The 17,249-nt window shown below is 44.6% G+C and overlaps 1 protein-coding gene across 3 annotated transcripts in view; it reads left to right on the forward strand.

Annotated features, from left to right (window-relative positions):
* Positions 1-368: 368 nt before the first annotated feature.
* Positions 369-17,249, forward strand: part of NCK2 (NCK adaptor protein 2) — an 80,074-nt gene continuing 63,193 nt past the window's right edge. The window contains exon 1 of one of the 3 annotated variants that reach the window (XM_015849857.2): positions 369-452. The gene's annotated coding sequence lies outside the window, so the exon portion shown is untranslated. Of the gene's footprint in view, positions 453-1,165; positions 1,444-15,561; positions 15,587-17,249 lie in introns of those variants that run through there. The other 2 variants (XM_015849841.2, XM_015849850.2) reach the window with 2 other exon arrangements.

A 17,249-nucleotide genomic window follows, 5' to 3' on the forward strand; every position in this document is an offset into this window, starting at 1 on the left:
GGAGATTTCATTGCAGCCTTTCAGTATTTGAAGGGAGCTTACCAACAGGAGGCAGATCAACTTTTTGCAGTTTAACAGTGACTAGGCAAGTGGGAATGGTTTTAAGCTAGAAGAGGGGAGATTTAGGTTAGATGCTAGAAGGAAATTCTTTACACAGGGGATGGCGAGGTGCTGGCATTGCCACTCAGAATAGCTGTGGTGCCTCATCCCTGGAGATGCTCAAGGCCAGGTTGGATGGGGTGCTGGGCAGCTTGAGCTGGTGGGGGGCAGCCCTGCCCATGGCACTGGGTGGGGTTGGGTGGTCTGTGAGCTCCCTTCTGACCCAAGTTATTCTATTCTTCTGTGACACAGGGCTGCGGCTGGAACTGGGTCCCACAGCACTACTTGATGAGGCCGCAGGTTGAGTCAGTCCTTCATCCCACCATTGATTTTACCCTCAACATCAGCTTTTGGTAAGTCATCTTGAAGACCTTGTGGGAAATACTGGCTTTCAGCACTCATGCCTGGCAAAGTTGTGGAAGCTTCTCCCTGGAAGCATTCTAGGCCAGGCTGGATGGGACTTTGAGCAACCTGGTCTACTGGGAGGTGTCCCTGCCTACAGAAGGGGGTTGGGACTAGATGATCTTAAAGGCCCCTCCAACCCAAACTATTCTGTGATTCTGTGCATGGAGTGGCACAGCAGTTTTCCAGAAGGGCACAATCTTGTGGCAGAAGCTTTCTGCTATGGGCAGAAAGCCAACAGCTCTGTAACTTCAACACAAAGGCTGCCGAGGGAGGGGGGTGCTGAGATGCACCTATGGCTCACACCTGCCCAAGGCACGCAGCAAGGGACTGAAGGGGACAGTTTCCACGCCGGATGCCTTCTCCACACGGACAGCAGGTAACAGCCCCAGCACTAGCACCACAAGCGGGTTCCCCCCGTTTCTTTGAGCACTTTCCCCGGAGATCTGGGAGGCACCCCCAGCCCCCAACCGGGCCGGGCCTTCCTGCTGCTGGAGGTGGGGGAAGGAAGGGCGGGGGCGGGCGGAGGAAGCGCCGGCACTCCCGGAGCGCGAGGGGGAGCCCGGGGAGCTCCTCCCGCGCGATCCCGGCAGCGGCAGCGGCAGGAAGGGCAGGGCGGGGGCGGGGGCTGTGCGAGGTGGGGGCCGGGCGGTCGATCGGGCGGAGGAGGGGCCGGGGCCGCCGCCGGCTGAGGGAGGCGAGGAGCGGAGCCGCCGAGGGCCGGGGCCTTGGACGCGTCCGGAGGAGGAAGAGGAAGGGGGGGAGCCGGCCCCTCTCGGAGCACGCAGCCCGCATCCGCTTGTGGAAGGGAAGAGGGAAGCGGAGGGGGGGGGAGCGAGCGAGCGGGTACCGCCGCCGAGGAGACAAAGAAGCGGAGCCCGCCCGGGCTGGGAGCCTCCCCGCGCCGCTCCGCCCCGCTCCCACCGGCCGGGCCGGGCCGAGGTGAGCGCACCCCGTGGGAGGGCGGGACGGGGCCGCCGCAAACTTGTGTCGGCCGTAGGGGACAGGAGGTGGGGGCAGGGCGGAGGGGGGTCACCTGGGCGGGGGCTCCCCGGGGAGGGGGCAGGTGGCGGCGGGGGGTGGTGAGGGAAGGGGCCCGGCGGGCTCCTGACAGCCGCCGCTTTGTGTCAGCGAGGGGAGAGCGGCACAAAGGAGAAGTTGGCCCGGGGAGGCGGAGGGGTCCCTCGCAGCCGGGGCACGGCCGGAAAGTTTTGCGGTGGGGGCGGTGTGCGGGGCAGTGCGGGCACGGGCTGACCCGGGGGCCGCGGGGAATATTCTGGTAAGCGGCTGCCGAGGGTTTTGTCGAGCAGTGGCCGCTTAAACGGCATCGAGCTTTAAACAACAAAAAAAAGGAAAGAAAAGGAAAGGGGAAAAAAAAAAAAAAAGTTGGGATGACACGTTGCGTGCCCAGGAAGCGCGTCTCGGGGGGTTGGGGTGGGAATTGGCTCTTCCTCTCCTCGCCGTGCCCTGTGTAGGAAGCTGCCCGAGCACGGGGAGCTGCCAGTCCTCTGTGGAGTTTGCCTCCTCGGTTCTGCTGGCTCGGGGTTTATTTTTACGGCTTTATGGCTCGTTGTGAGCATCAGAGTTATTCTGTGAATTGACTGAACGTTGCCGTGTTCTTTTGTTAGCTCAAAACTTGAGCGAACTCCGTTCCTTTTGTGTGCGGTGATGTGTGTGCTCCTGAGAAAGTGCTGTGGCAGCCGCACGTTCTGTGCGGGTTCCTCACATGGAACACGCCGTTGCCCTTTATAAAAACAAACCTCCATGGTTCAGCCTGTGCATGGCTAATGTCATCTGGAGCCGGGCATGGAGGCATTCAAAAGGGCAGAGCTCATGCAGGGCTTCTTTCTGAATGCGTTCCTGCCCCTGCTTGTCAGCATCAGTACCGCAGAGGAGGTGTTTGTGGTACTGTGTGTGTGTTCGTAGGACTAGAGCTGGAGCGAAATCACTTTGTGACTCACAGATACTGGTATTTTTCAGCTCTGGAGTTGAAGTTGGGTGTCCCACCCTGGTCAGCATCAGCAGCCATGTCCTCATATCTGACTTTCTCCTTGAAACTTAGCCAGGCAGTGTTGCTTTCGGGAGCAGTGCATAAATGCAGACATAGGAGGCACCTGTACTGCTAAGATCACAGTTGTAATTAGCTAGTATCTGTATGTAGGCCATGAAGCAGATCTGGTCTCATTATACCATCAGCTCCCCTCGCAGTTTTTCTGTCAGTGTATGGTTAGCTGCCCCTATGAGCCTTTTACTTCTGCAAGATAGTGTTTCCAATTGCTGTTACAGTTACCTCTTTTGCTGTGTTCCTCCAAAAACAGGAGCAGAGTTAGTCCGTGGTTGTCTGGACAGTCCCTTATGTTAGTCCTTATTGTTAAATATATAATCAGTTCAAAGCTCCGGCCTTTGCCTTGTTTCTGTGCTGAAAAGGGAACTCATTCCTTTTCTCTCCTTCCTCCTGTTTTCTCCCTAGTTTCTTTCCTAGCTGTGTGGTAGCGTTAAAGGTGTTTGCGCTCTTATGTGTCACCTCTCATGTACTGTGTGCTAAAGAAGAGGGACAAGGTCAGCAGCATCTGCTTTGTTTCCAGGCTTTGCTATTTATTTTTTTTTCAATTTTCTTTTTTTTTTTTTTTTCCTTCTTCTGTGTGTGTGTGTGTGGCTGCTGACATGTTATTCCCTTGCTCACAGTGCTCCTGGCTTTCTTCAGTAATAACTATAACATTAGCAACCGGGAAGGAGATGTTTGGGTAGTGCAGTTTGTTGTCTTGAGCAGCAGAAAACTCCTGCAGGTATCTCCTTTTTCATACTATGTGAGGATAAAAGCTGCTCCAGACTTGCGGAAGCAAGTGCTTTTCACTTTATACTTGCGGCAGGTTCACAGTTGAACCCAAGATGTCTTTGAATTACGTATGTTCTAGAAGATACTGTTTGTGCTAGGGATCTTGGGGTGTCTCCACCATGGCTGTTCCCCTGTCATTCTTCTCCCCAGTGCTCTCAGAAAGGGTGATGGTGGAAGGAAAGTGTGGATGAAAAAGAGGTGCTGCTGGGTTGGTGAGGTGCTGGACACACTGCTCAGATGAAGTAGGTCATCTCTCACATTGGAGAGGCTGTGTGGAGAGCTGAGGCTCTCTGCAGGCAAGCTGCTGTCTGTTTCTGCTGAAATAATAAACCTTTGGACAATATGCTTTATCCCTGTGTTTACTAGGCGTACAGAAATGTTGCTAAACAGTGGCTTCCTCATGGTGAGACTTCTTCAGTCCCTGAAAGTCAGGTATCCTTAATAGTTCCTGGATTGGAAGGCCTCCACAGGAAGTGGGGACAGTGCTTGTGCTGTAGCAGATAGCGTTGTTTCTTCCTCTTAAAGCATACAGACGATGCCTATGCGATTAATTTAACCAACAGGCTGCTGTACAGTCTAATGAAAAAAGATACTGCGTGTGATCCTGATGACTTCTCCCTTCTGAAAAGTGCCTTTTCTGTTCATTTTGCTTTGTGAAGTTACGAAGATTGGCCCAGGTGTACTTAACTTTTTTTCCTGTTTTAAGTAGTTGCATTGAATTTTTTTTCTCGCCGATTCAATTAGATCCATTAGTAATCGTAACTTAGTCATCTGTGTTCTGCCCAATTAAACTGTGGCTCTGTTCAGTGGTGGGTTAAGTGATTCTTCCAAGTGCGAAGTTGTTGTGTTGTTTTTTTCTCCCCTAGAATAATCTTTTATTCCCCATCATAAGGATTCTTAATTATTTCATAAATGCTAATGAAATGAGTAAATTGGAAGTGCGCTGAGATGTAAAATTCGGGTTTTTAGTTTCTGTTGAGCACACGTGACGCAACGGATGAGTTTGCCTCTCACTGTTAACAAACTGAATTGGTGTTTTAAAACCAGCATAGATTGCATTGTGAGCAGTGAGGTGGCTTAGCAGGGTATGTTTTTATTGCATATATTAGGAATTCAGGTGCTAAGGAATAAATCCCGTTGCATTTAAAGTTATTGCAGGCTTTGTAGGGTAGTCCACTTTCAGAAATACTCATGTTGAAAAAAGCATCTGTTAGAGCGGATGCTGAGACGTGCTGGTGTATCAGTGTTTGCTCAAAGTGGTAGAAGCTGCCTGTGTGGCTTAGAGGCTTTTTTCACTCTATAGGTTTGTTGTGCTGCTTCTGGTCCTGATCTCATTAACGAGTGCTAATATGGTGACTCGTAACTAATATTGATTACTCTGGGAAGCAGACAGTGGGGTGAACATATTGGTACTTGTGATAGATACCTGAATTATATAAAGAAAAAAACGTTCCTTCTCTTATAACAATGACAGAGTAGTGCAAAATGAGTTCAATATAAGTGTGTTTTTAGTCTAAGCTGAAGAAACTCAATCCAAGTTTACTCATTCTTAACTCATTTAAGTTATTGTCTGCAGAGTATGTGCAGTTCTATCGATCGGTGTGAAAACAGATGTTGAGATTCGCCACCGGTGAAGGATAGCTGAAACTTTATTGTAGAAACCTGGTATATTTAACGTGTTTATGATAGCAGACAGTCTCCTTTATTACAGTGAGGGTGACGGAGCACTTGGAACAGGCTGCCCAGAGGGAGGTGGTGAGTCTCCCTTCTTGGAGGAATTCAAGACGCCGCTGGACCGCCTAACCTGTGTGCGTGGTGTAGGGAGCCTGCGTTTGGCAGGGGGCGTTGAGACTTGATGATCATCTGCAGGTCCCTTCCAACCCTACAATTCTGTGATTCTGTGATTGAAAACTATATTTAAAAATTATGAAATTTGTAAAAAATAATTAAAAATAATGATTCTGGAACCCAGGTATAGCTGGATGGTAACTCATTGCCGTGATGTTTCAGCAGGTTGTGCTGTTCCGACAGGTAGGATGTTCTCTTAGTCTCTCACATAGTGGATGCCTAAAGCCTCGTGTTTGGATGTGTGCAGGTCGTGTTTGCACATTTTAGGTAAAATGGATCAATAATAAAAAATAATTGAGCAGAGAGGTTACTATAGATATGATAATTATTGTATAACGTGATTATTGTTTCCTTGGTGGAATGACAGGTTTTGCTTTCTGCCCCTTTTACAGGTTTTTTTTTATGTTCTAGAAGTGTGTTCACTGTGGGGCCTTAACAAGGAGAAACTGCAGAGATATGAAAGCAGATAGCACAGTTTGCTTACAGCTGGTGCCTCTCTTCCCAAAGCAGGTGCACTGAGTCCTTTCCTACTAGGGTGCCAGCAGCTGCTCTAGGCCTCTCTTGGCTGTCTTTGTCCAGGTTACACTGGATCAGCTCGATGCAAATCTGGAGTAGCAGTCAAGCTGCAAGGCAGTGGGAGGAAGGTTAGCAAAAGGGGATTGGTGGGATTTTCTTTTTCTTTTTTTGTGTTTTAAAGCAAGTAATGAGAGTAAACTGTTAAAAATGGGTTTAGTTCTCTTGTGATTTTTTTTTTCTTTTTTTTTTCTTTTTTTCTTATATTAAAGAATAGTCATGGGCACAGAAATCCTTTTTTCAGAATGAGAATAGAGCACTGCAGGGTGGACAGCTTTTTGCAAAGGAGTGGAGCTGATTTAGTGTTAAAAATGTAAGTTAAATGTATGGGTATAAATATAGAATTTTCTAACTTACCCTTGTCAAACTTAGGTTGAGTCATAGAGTCATAGAATGGCCTGGGTTGAAAAGGACCACAATGATCATCTGTTTTCAGCCCTCCCTGCTATGTGCAGGGTCACCAACCAGCAGACCAGGCTGCCCAGAGCCACATCCAGCCTGGCCTTGAATGCCTCCATGGATGGGGCATCCACAGCCTCCTTGGGCAACCTGTTACAGTGCATCACCACCCCCTGTGTGGAAAAACTTGCTCCTAATATCTAACCTAAACCTCTACTGTCTCAGTTTAAAACCATTCCCCCTTATGCTATCACTGTCTATGCTTGTAAACAGCCATTCTCCCTCCTGTTCATATGCTCCCTTCAAATACTGGAAGGCCACAATGAGGTCTCCCCAGAGTCTTCTCTTTTCCAAGCTAAACAAGCCCAGTTCCCTCAACCTTTCCTCACAGGAGAGGTGCTCCAACCCTCTGATCATCTTAGTACTTGAACAAAGTAATCTTTTCTTTTTTTTTTTATTGTATACTGATTAAATTTTACTTGCTGTATTGTAAAACAGCCCCTTTGCAGGCTTAGGACAGAAGAGAAACAATAAATCCAACTTGAACTTATTCTACCCACGATGGGTTAAATTAGTGTGTTACTCTGCATTTCTTTAGGGCATTCTGGACTAATCAAACGCTTTAGGGAACAGCAATAAATTAAGCCTCCTGTTTATCAAAGACTGGCACTGATAACAACGGAGAGGGATTCCAGGTATTGATCGGCATGACCTGGTTTTAATGCACTGGCAGCACCTTCAGCGTAGCATACCATGTCTGTATTTTTCCTTCCTGTTCTCATAATAGCAGCGTATTCACAGAATCACAGAATGACCCAGGTTGGAAGGGACCTCAAGGATCATGTAGTTCCAACCCCCCTGCCTGGCAGGGCCACCAAACATACACCTTTACTAGATCAGGTTGCCCAGGGCCCCGTCCAACCTGGTCTTGAACACCTCCAAGGACGGGGCATCCACAACCTCCCTGGGCAGCCTGTTCCAGGGCCTAACCACTCTCCTAGTGAAGAACTTCCCCCTAACATCCAACCTAAATCTTCCCTCTTTTAACTTAAAACCATTTCCCCATGTCCTGCTATTGTCAGCCCTTTCAAAGAGTTTACTTCCCTCCTGGGTGTATTCGTTAATTTTGTTTTCCTCAGCACCCACTGTGTGTCCTAACTTGGCTTCCAGTGCCAACATGGGCTGCTCCAGACGAAGTCACTTCTGATTTGACATCTTACTGATGTTGTGGATGCCACCGAGGAAAGTATTTTTGAACCTTGTAATGCAGAGGGAAAGATACATGGCTGTGTGGTATGTTCTTGTGCTGAGTTGTGATAGCTGTCATGACAACAAATCACATGTTCATTTCCTTGAATGGATGGTGTGCCTCCAAACATACAAAGAGTGTTATCAAATTTGACAGGTCTGGAATGATGACATGCCGGGGAACCTGGGGGCCTGGGCTGAATGAATGTTGCGCCTGGCTTCACAGAACCTATTGCTGGTTTGTTCAGGTAGAAAAACAGATTCCCCTTCAGGCTTTGTTTCTTGTTTCTATGTGCTTTTGTGTGGCTTTTTATTTTAATTTGGTTTGGTGTGTTTTGAAAAGTTACCTGATAATTTAATAATAAAATAATTTAAAATAATAAAAGTAATTTAAAATTTATTTAAATAATTTAAATTATTAAAAGTAATTTAATAATAAAATCAGGTGTATGTTTGGTGGCCCTGCTAGGCAGGGTGGTTGGAACTACATGATCCTTGAGGTCCCTTCCAACCCGGGTCATTCTGTGATTCTGTGATCTGTAATTTCAGACAGAGTTTGCAAGATGAACAGAAGAAAAAAAAGCACATATGTAGCCTTTGTGCAGTCTCTTTAAAGATTCCTATGTTTTGAATTACCTGTACGACGTGGTGTAGGGAACCTGCTTTGGCAGGGGGGTTGGACTCGATGATCTCCAGAGGTCCCTTCCAACCCCTACAATTCTGTGATTCTGTGAATTCTTTCAGTGTTTTAAGTGAGAGCTTCAGAAAACCCAGTAGGATAAGTGTCCAGTATTTTCTAGGTCACGAACAGGTACTTTATTTAGTGTTTTTCTTTTCAATTTTTTCTTCCTGTTGTTCATCAGTGAGTGTGCTAACACCGCTGTATTAGTTCTGCTGTGGAGAGCAGGGCAGCGAGCTCACAGCTGTAGAGATGGGCTGAGAGCGGGGATGGTGGCACAGATGTTTTATTTGTTCTATTTTTGGCCTCGGCTGCTGCCTATTCATAAAGTTACACTTTCAGTTGGACAGCTGGTTTTGTTCTAACCAGGCTCCAGAAATACTTGTAAGGGTGAATACAAACCTGTAAATACTGACTTGCTGTATTTTGTATGGGAGAGTTATAATCCTTAAGGTTTTATCATTGTCTGACTCAGGTGGTGTCCAGCAGCAGATTTAATGAATGGCAGATTTCTTCTTTTTTTTTTTAAATTACTTTTTATTTTGACCTGTGCTTTATTTTTGTTAGCAACACTGGACTGTGCCTGCACCACAAATTAATTAACAATTAGCTCCATTTTGCTGCTGAAGGAAGTATCACAGAATCACAGAATGACCCGGGTTGGAAGGGACCTCAAGGATCGTGTAGTTCCAACCCCCTTGCCTAGCAGGGCCACCAAGTGTCCTTAGTCTTTCCTACCAGAGCTCCATGGGATCCCATAGATGCGATGCCTTTGGTCCTGTAAGCTAAGACACAGCATTTTTCCCACTGCGTATTGAAATGTTGTGAAAGTCCACGCTATTTTTGGAGCTTTGTGGTTTTAATTAAGAATGTTTTTGTTCCAGCCGTAAAAGAAATTGGCTACAGTATATCTTGCTTAAATTTGTTTGCCTTTAATCATTACACGTTGAATACAAAAATATGTAGATTTTTTTACATCAAAAGAGATTGTAAGCCGTTTAGAATATAAACATACTGAGCTTCACCTTTTCTGTCTCTCAGAGGAAAGATTGAAAGAAAAAATTGATGATCGGTATCCTGCCTTTAAGTTTGTTGACTGTGTTCCTGCTAAAGCTGCGGGGAGAACAGAAATAATTATACTGTGGGCTATTCATAAATTCACACTGTTTTGAATTCCATTTAATTCAAATAGAGAGAGAAGTTAATGCTAATATCCCAAATAATTAATGCTATAATAAAGGATCTGCCTTCCACTTGACACTGAATGACTTACGTTCTGTTACATCAAAAGGCTTAAATCATTTTGAGCATTCAATATTAAAAATCCAGTTCATGAATATTAGAAATTTAATCAGGTATCTCAGTAAGGACTTTATGGATTGTATTGGGCTTAAACGTGGGTAATAATAAAGCTTGTGTTTAGCACGAGTATCAAAATATGACACATCATTTTTATGAGCTCTGAGGCTCTTAAGGGATGCATGGGGAATCATAATGAACTGAAGTGTTACAGACCTCCTGTGATGGGGATCTGCTGCAGTCTGAGTAGTGTTGTTACTGGGGGCTTTGTGGGCCTTCTGCTGTTTGTACTGACAATTGTGTCCCACTACTATGATTTTTTCCATTTTTGCTGACCTGAGATCCTGTATGTCGATTTAGAACAGATATTCCTTTCATCTGCCCAGAATAATCAGGAAGATTGGTAGTTCTGGCTTTGTCAAGGCTAGGTTGGATGTGGCTCTGGGCAGCCTGGTCTGGTGGTTGGTGACCCTGCACATAGCAGGGGGTTGAAACCAGATGATCATTGTGGTCCTTTTCAGCCCAGGCCGTTCTATGCTTGTATTACTCCTTGTCTTTGGTTTTGGACCCCAGCTTTCCTGTTGTTACTGCGATCCTGTGAAAGTGCAGGTATATGCTTGACTGCTGCTAGTGGTCCTACTGCAATGCGTGTCACTACCTACAAAAAACAAAGCTAAGCTTGTAAGCGTGTACTGTCAAACAAGAACCAAAATGGCTTTGCTGGTCAGCTATTTTTTAGCTATGTATTTCTCAACTTGTCCAGACAAGTACATTAAATTACATGCAGAACTTCTGTCTGCAGTGTTACTAGCCAGCTTATTTTCACAGGCCCAAACCTATTCGTTGTGTATGACATTGCTCTAAGAAGTTATGTGAAATCAGTGGGACAGTGTAAGTAGACTTAGTTTTTGTGGGGGGGCTGGAGCACCTCCCCTATGAGGACAGGCTGAGGGAGTTGGGCTTGTTCAGCCTGGAGAAGAGAAGGCTGCAGGGTGACCTCATTGCAGCCTTTCAATACCTGAAGGGGAACTTACACCCATACGTACTATGAGTAAGCGTGCACAACTGTCGATGTAGCTTGGTATTCAGTAGATTATACTGTGCTTGCTAAGGAGGCAGTGTAATTTGCAGTGTTACATTCTTCAAAGGTTGAGATGCTGAGTTGGATGTNGCCCTGGAACAGGCTGCCCAGGGAGGTTGTGGATGCCCCGTCCTTGGAGGTGTTCAAGACCAGGTTGGACGGGGCCCTGGGCAACCTGGTCTAGTAAATGTGTATGTTTGGTGGCCCTGCCAGGCAGGGGGGTTGGAACTACATGATCCTTGATGTCCCTTCCAACCCGGATCATTCTGTGGTTCTGTGATAAATACATTCTCAGGTTGTTCTTGTGGTTTTTGTACTGTTCTTTGATTTTCTTGCTTCTGGATGGGTAATTCTGGTGGTCACGTGGTTGGGCAGTTGGATTCCTTTGTGATAATGCAGGCTGCGTACTCATAGCTGAAAGGTGATACTGTGTGTGACTGCAACTTGTGGTATCTGAATTAATGAACGCTGTCTTACTCTGCAGAAATGGCATACATACTATGAGTAAGTGTGCACAACAGTCGAAGCAGCTTGGTATTCAGTAGATTATACTGTGCTTGCTAAGGAGGCAGTGTAATTTGCAGTGTTACATTCTTCAAGGGTTGAGATGCTGAGTTGGATGTCAGCAAACAATGGATGCAGGTGAGTCAAGGGTATTTTTTCTGATAGATCAGGTAGAGCACCTGTTGCTGTATTATCTGGTCACCTCAGTTATAAAAGATCTAGGAGGGAGTTGTGTTGCAATGTGTTCATTCAGAATGTTTTTTGTGTTTGGGTCAAAATACTGGGCATTTCGAAACAGAATCACTTGGATAATACTTGCGTTGTGCACACACACATGTAGTATGTCAGACTATGATTATTACAGGCTAGTTCAGTAATACCGTAATTGTTTCTAAGCTACATATGTATGAGATGTTTCTGACAGAGGCGCAATTAGGAATGAGCAACTGTAGGACTGCTGTGTGCCACCTCTGTCTCCTGCACTCACATAGGAGGTGTCTGTGAGTGGATTTATTTCACAGAATCACAGAATTATCAAGATTGGAAAAGACCTAGAAGATCATTTAGTCCAACCATTACCAATACTTCCCAGCTAAATCATATTCATCAACACAACATCCAAACGTTTCTTGTACACTCCCATGGTCGGTGACTCTACCACCTCCCTGGGCAGTGCATTCCAATGCCTGACTACCCTTTCTGAGAAGTAATACTTCTTAATGTCCAGCCTGAATCTCCCCTGGCACAGCTTAAAACCATTCCCTCTAGTTCTATCATCTATCATTCTCACACAAGAGAAGAGGCCAACCCCCAGCTCACTACAACCTCCCTTCAGGAAGTTATAGAGAGCAAATGACAGTGAGTGGATGTATTTTGGGGTTGTCTGTAATCTATTCATAGGATAGAGCAATTTTAGCAATTAAAAAAAGCCGTAGATAAAACTAAAAAAAGACAAACCAAAGAGCTCCTATACTTGTATAATTACACTCATCTAGGTCTAAAATGAGCAAGACTGGACTCTCAGGCGCTGCAGTTGAAAATCACGTACAAAATACAGTGGGTGAGGTCTCTGAGCTGAGCACAGTTTATCTGCACTTCTGAACCCTTGGTTACAGCTCTGCTGTAGAATTGTTTCCAACTCTTCTTCCTTTAATGTGTTCTGGCATCACGCTCGGATATTGGGTTGAGCTCAGCTGGAAAGTGGGTTCCCTGCACGTTTTAGTCAATAAATGCTTTTCTGCAAATAAAAAGAAACCTTTTCACATTGCGAAAAGTTGTAATTTTTTACCTTGATTTTGCATCAGTTTCAATGAGTTGCGTTGAAGTGCTGTGCATTAACAGGAAGCTGAAATGAACTCTTCGTTTCGTAGCAGCTCTGGGGAGCAGTCTATGTGGCTCCGCAGCTGCAGCACAAACGTGGTGGTAGGACGTTGTCTTCACTTCTGTCCCCTGCAGAACTCCTGCAGCCTTCAATCCTCTTTCAGAGCATGTGTGTGCCTCCTGCCCTGCACCTCCCTCCTATTTCCTTTGCAGTACCACGTGGGTGCTGGGCATTGCCTTAGAAATGCATGTGTTCAGGTGATTGCACTGAGTAGCAGAGTGGCATCCTCCTGGTGTGTCGTAAGGCTCTGTGTCTGGCAGTCCCTGTTAAACTTACTGTGGAGGCTTGTATATCCCTCATGTCATGCCTTTAAATTAACAGCTGCAGATAGGGTTTGGATGAGGATATTTTTGTTGTTGCTATGTTGGCTCGCTATTCTAAGCATGTAGTGCCACAGTAGCCGTGGAAGTGCTGTTGTCTTCTTGCTTTGTCTGTTTGGGCTGGGAGTGACCACACGGCACTGTACACATTCTTCTGCTGGGTATCACACTTCCATTTTCTACCTTCATCTGTACGTGCACACAGCCTGATATTTGGGAATGATTTAGTAAATCATTGCTTCTGTCCCCAAATTGGGGTGGGACTTAGCAGCGTGAGATGGCTTTGAACTAAAATGGATCATTAAACTTCCCTCCCTCTGCTGTCCCACCTTTTGTTGCAGGACTGTCCTAGGGAGCAGCTGGTGTTCAGGTCGGCTCTGGATCTCAGTGTGGTAGGAAGTAAGGGGGATGGCAGACATGATCATTCCAAAGTATTGTGTTCCAGTGGCTAGATAGTCTCTTCTTAGTAATATTTCTCTAGAACATTGTTCTTTTGTACTGAAAAGCAGCCTGGGGCTTTCAGCTTGTAGATGCACTTTAATGTGCTTGGTGACAGCTACTTGTACAACCCCAATCTGCAACTTTGTTTCTAAGGATGGGTAAAGGAAAGTGATTGGAGGGCAGAAATCCTGAGCTTGAAGAGTGTGGAAAGAGAGATTCGTGATTAACACTCGATAATATTGAATGTCTTTGCAGCTTTCAGGTTCCTCTGCAGAGCAGGCAGATACAGGCTACTGACCTCGTTACCAAAAAACTTACTTCTTAGTTTAGCTTCATAAGAAGAAAAAAGCAGAAAAGTGTTTTTTTTTCTTTTTTAATAATGAAATTACTAGGTGAATAAACTTGTTCGTGAAGGAAGGGCTTTAATTTTTCTCTGCTAGGTCTAATTTTTTATCATTACGTGTGGACTTACAGAATGTGCCGGCTGAGATTGATCACTGGTGTGTGAAATGACCAAATTATAACAATGGAGAGTTTTCTAGGGTGGGTAATATATTTTCATATGTAGCTTCCAGCAATGAGTTTAATATACTGAAGGCCACGTTTTCAACGCTTCTGTTATTGAAATGCAGTGCTCTGATCGTTTCTTTGCTGAACTTCAATTTAGAGCTTGATCTGTAAAACATCCAAGGAAAAAAGCATCAAAGCAAAAAAATAGGAATTGTCTCAGAGCGCAGGAAGATCTTTAAGTATAAAATTAAAATATGCAGAGGGCTTAAAAAATTGCATAGAATACCTCAGAGGCTAAATCTGTAAGTAAGAAAGGAAAAGAGCTTTACTGGCATATATATATATATGTTTGAATAGTTTGCTAACATTGGATCCAGGAAGTGAACTTGTAAGTTTTTATTGTTTATACCTTCATTTCCCATCTCGACTCTTCTGGCTTTGCTTCAGCTGAAGGATTGGTACCATTTTAATGTTAGATCCCTGAGGAATATATGATTACTTGCAGAGCTCTGGTTTGGTTCTCTGCTTCAGTTCAAAGCCACCAGTTGAACTCTTCCAAAAATGTAATAAACTGATCCTTAAACCGTTTACACATGAGTATATTTGGTTCACTTTTCAGAGATGGGACTTGGGCAAGAAAAAACATATGTGAGAAAGAAAGCGAGCAGTGATGAAAAGAGTACGCACAGCTGAGAAATTATTCTGTTTTTTAAGGTTTTAGTTGTGATGTTGTGGGAATTGCTTTTTTAGATACTTCTGGCTAAAATGGGTTCTTAGGACCTGGGTGAATCCTGGATTGTTGACCATGACTCCAGTCATGTCACTGACATTTAGCTTTGCTTCAAAGGAGGGAGCTCCTGTAGACTCAAACCACACAGTAAAGGGAAGGCAATAATCTGCTTGCTGCAGAAGGGTACAATACCAATGTATTCATTATACGCTAATCCTACATTCAGAACTTTTATTTTCCATCTTGTTTTATAAGACGCTGTCTTGCTATCCTTACACAGTTATGTCTGAGTGCCTGAGTACAGATGGACACTGCTGACTTCTAGACCTGCCAGGAGCCAGCCTAGCTTACAGTGCAGTTAATAAGTTGGGTCTAGCTGTGTGACCTTGCCTGCATGAGCAGTGATACTTGGAGCAACTGCTGCTGACAGTATGGGCATGGTGCTGGGAGGATGGCAGCTTGTTTGTGACTTTGTTCTCTGACTTCTCTGTTCCTCACACCCTAGATTTCAGAACATGATACACACTGAACTTCAAACCAATTGCCACCATGTTTGCCTGCAAGAAGAATTAAAGAAGAAATTTCTTGTGCATTGTCCTGAATGTCTCTGTATATCGCACTGAAGTCATTCTCTCAGTTACGCTTCCCAATTGGGATTTTCCTTTCTTTGCAGCAGGTCTAAACCTGTCAAATGCAGTCTTTGGTTCTTGAATTGTTCTAGCAACATCAGCAGGTGGTTTCCATGCAACGTGCAAAACACATAGACAGCTCTGTAAAGCGGAGAGGTGTTTTGTTTGTTTTTGTTCTGCCTTGGCATAAATCTTAAAAATTTCAGGAAATCTAGCATACCTTACTTGCCTGCTGGGCATGGTAAAACATTGCTTTAGCATGCGAAAGCTGCTCTTCATCCCACCCACAATCTCACTATATCTAAAAAGCCAAGATATTGGCTGAGAGGGAGAGGTCTGCTCATCAACCTTAGCAGGCATGGTGATTTTCTTCACTTCTTTTCTTACAGAGGCCTTGTCTGCCTGCTTTAGTTTCTATATTAATGTCTTGCAGCTCAGCCCACACATTTTCTTGCTTTTCTAGGAACAGCTTCCTTGGATGGCAACATCAGCAGCTGGCAGCAATGTGCTCATTATGCCTGGGGAAAAGCACTAGCGTTCTCAAATTGCACTGCCTCTAGCAGCAAGGAGTATGTACACTGTCACTGTTAGGAGATGTCAGTTGGAGGTACGCAACAACCTTGTCTCTGGGTAGCTGGAAATGCCTGTCAGCTGGAGTGGCTGAGCAGATCCTGGTTTGGATGAACATGATGGATGAGTATAGAGGAACGGTGGCTGTGCAGCGTTAAATATCTTGGTTACTGCTGCTGTATATAGTTTCAAGTGCTCACAAGCATTTTCTCCCAGTCTGAGTGGAAGTGCTTTCATTTGGTGGCATCCTTCCCTTCTTCCTTTCAGTGGGTCTGGGTGACTGACTATGAAATCACTTGTACTTGCTTTGTCTTTCCAGCACCTTCACATCTTGGAGAAATTATGTAGATCCCCTGTTTCCAAACCAAATTTTACTGTGAATATGCACACAGGAAGCTCTTCAGAGACTCTAGGATCCACCTGTCTGCACTAAGATTTGTGTTAATTTGGGTATTTCAGAACTAAGTATCGTCCCCTTAGCACTTGTTGTCATCAGTTATTACTCACTGTTCCTTTTCAGCTTTGGGGTAAAAAGGTGTTTGGTAAGGCAGCTTATTTTTATGAGACAATGTAAGGAGAAAGAAGAAAGTGAAAACTCAGTGTGCCAGCCAAAAAAATAATAATAAGATTTTCCATTTCTTTTTGTCTATATTGGAAAATACCATGATCTGTGATATTAACCTTGATGGAAGAAAGGAAAGAAGAAAGTCATTCCAATCATGGAGTGTAATTCGATCACTGCTCGCGAATCTATGTCTATATCGAAATCTATATCTGTATCTATCTTAAGAAAAAGGATAATTCCATCACAGAGTGGCAGTGGTGGAAAACAGACGTCCCCGCAAAGTAGCAGTTGTAGTAGGAAGATGAATTAGTTGCTTTGTACCTACGGCGCAGGACTTGATCACTTTGGCAACAGCAAGATGTTTAGTTCAGCTCAATCAATTTTTTTGAAAGCTCACCTTAAATTGCTTGGTTTAGAGCCTGTGTGATTATTTCAGCCAGCAGGAGAGACTTAGTTCCTTATTTCTTTTTTTCAGGTTTAAACAAGCCAATCTGTTTGCTAATTGTTCTGCAGTTCTTTTTCTGCGTTATTTGTAACGTGCACCATTAAATTTTGTATGCAGGAATGGGAAGAAATAATTATTTCTTCTTTGGTTGGTTCCTGCTGAAATAACCATTAACTCTTCATCCCGATCCTCTGCTATTTTGCAGCCTGTAAATCATTTACTTGGTGCCACAAGTGTGACACATCTGTATAATTTGAGTATTGATGTTTATGTATTATTTCAGCTTTGGTCTCACTTAAGGCAAGTGTAAATAACTTTATATAGTTGTAAAACAGTGGGGAAATGAGCCTCTACAAACTAATGTGTTAGATTTATTTTCTGGGGCGAATGAAGGGGTTCTTTGAAGCCTGATCAAAGCCTGAGCTCTCCAATTGTGTGCAATGTGAAGTTGGTGGCGTTTGACTAGAGTCTTTTGGCTTCAGGAGTTGGTTTTTTTATTGGGGTTTTATATCTCTGTAGCCCATATTCAACATATTTCTGGAAATGACAAATGTGCTGCCATATGGCACACCAGATTTCAAGGCACTCTGAGGTGCATGTGTGAATTTTAGAGTGCCTGGAAGAAATGAATGAAAACCACATTCTAAATTTTATCTATTGCTGAGCACTGTAGGCAGATGAGGGGGGGAG

The sequence above is a fragment of the Coturnix japonica genome, chromosome 1 (assembly GCF_001577835.2).
Source record: "Coturnix japonica isolate 7356 chromosome 1, Coturnix japonica 2.1, whole genome shotgun sequence".
Classification (NCBI taxonomy): Eukaryota; Metazoa; Chordata; class Aves; order Galliformes; family Phasianidae; genus Coturnix; species Coturnix japonica.